The sequence below is a fragment of the Vigna radiata genome, chromosome 2 (genome assembly GCF_000741045.1).
Source record: "Vigna radiata var. radiata cultivar VC1973A chromosome 2, Vradiata_ver6, whole genome shotgun sequence".
Taxonomy (NCBI): Eukaryota; Viridiplantae; Streptophyta; class Magnoliopsida; order Fabales; family Fabaceae; genus Vigna; species Vigna radiata.
The window spans coordinates 20,613,413-20,615,153 of NC_028352.1; positions in this window are offsets into that span (position 1 = coordinate 20,613,413).

Below are 1,741 nucleotides of genomic sequence, written 5' to 3' on the forward strand. Positions count from 1 at the left end.
TCTGCTTTTTTGGTTGCCCACAAGGTTATTGTAACCTCTAAGCGCAATGACCATGATCAATATATCTGGGAATCTCAACCAGGTGCCTTCTTCATTGTTACCAAGGACATCAATGCCCAACAACCTTCAAGGGGAACGAATATCACCCTCTTCCTCAATGATAACCAGGTTCACAAGTTATTTCATTCACATTTTTGTTATTATTTCTTTTGTTTACTCTTTTTATTTAACAGTTGGAGTACTTGGAAGAGAGCACTATCAAGAATCTCATTATTAAATATTGCAAACACATCTCCCACCACATTTACCTATGGAATGAGAGCAGCAAAGATTATTGGCAACTTATTAACATTTGGTTCCATGACCAAGAGAGGGACAATACTATTTTACCTCAAAGGCATATGAATCACTTACCTGATGATCTTGTACCCTCTATTCTTTCTAAACTACCTTTGAAATCTCTTAAGAGATTTGGATGTGTACGAAGATCATGGACACTTTTGTTTGAAAATTCTCATTTCGTGAACCTCATTCATAATAATTTCATACGCAATCATTACACGTATTATGAGGATGCATGTCTCGTTTTGAATCTCACTCTAGTTGACCATCATTACAATTCGTCCTTATTTTTATCTTCTGGTGAGAGGTTTCAAAATATGGAAAAATTATCTTGGCCAAGTCAAATTCCAGAGGATTTTGGGCCATTGTATATTGTAGGTTCTTCGAGTATTCATGGAATTTTTTGCCTACATGCACAATATTCGCGACAACCTGCATTTTTGTGGAACCCAGCTATTACTGAATTCAAGGTGATTCCTCCTAGTCCATTTGATTATGTACCAGATTTTATGGATATGCTCATTATATATCACGGATTTGGCTATGATTGTGTTAGAAATGACTATAAGGTGATTAGGGAACTAGCATATGTTCATAAAACTGATGATGATGATGTGTTATCACATGATATTTTCACCGTGGGATGTGTGTGGGAGATGTATAGCCTAAGAAATAACTCTTGGACAAACCTTAAATTTGGTGTAGATATACCTCCAAGTTCTTATGTTAATAATAAATTTTACTTCGAGGGAATGTGTCATTGGTGGGCTACTGAAGACGATTTTACTGAACATTTAATATCATTTGACTTGATCAATAATGTGTGGATTATGACCCCCCCACCTTTAGACATACCCATGGATGCATATGATAATTTTGAAATGTATTTGGTGAACAGAGAAATATTTCTCTTAAATGGGTCAATTGCTTTGATGTCAAATTATGCACAAACAACAACCTTTTACATATCAATTCTGATTGAAGTTGGTAAGAAGGAAACATGGACTAAACTCTTTGTTTTTGGACCCATACCGTACATTACATTCCCTATTGGAATAAGAAATATGGGGAATATACTTTTCCAAACAGATGATGGTGATCTTGCCTGGTTTGATTCAAGTACCCACATATTGCAGAAGCTTGGTGTCAACGTACGTGGTCGTCTTTGCCAATTAGTTTTTTATAAGGAAAGTCTCACTAGAATTGAAAGAATAAACAGTTAATATTTTTTCTTATTTCCATTTAAATAGTTAATGATTGGTTATAATAATTTTCTATTGTACTTGNCAAAAATAACTTGTCAATTTCATATTACAATAAAGCATATGATTAATTATGACACTTTTGTTTTGATATGATGTGAGAGAATTGTATGATTTCAAAATATCTATTTTAATCG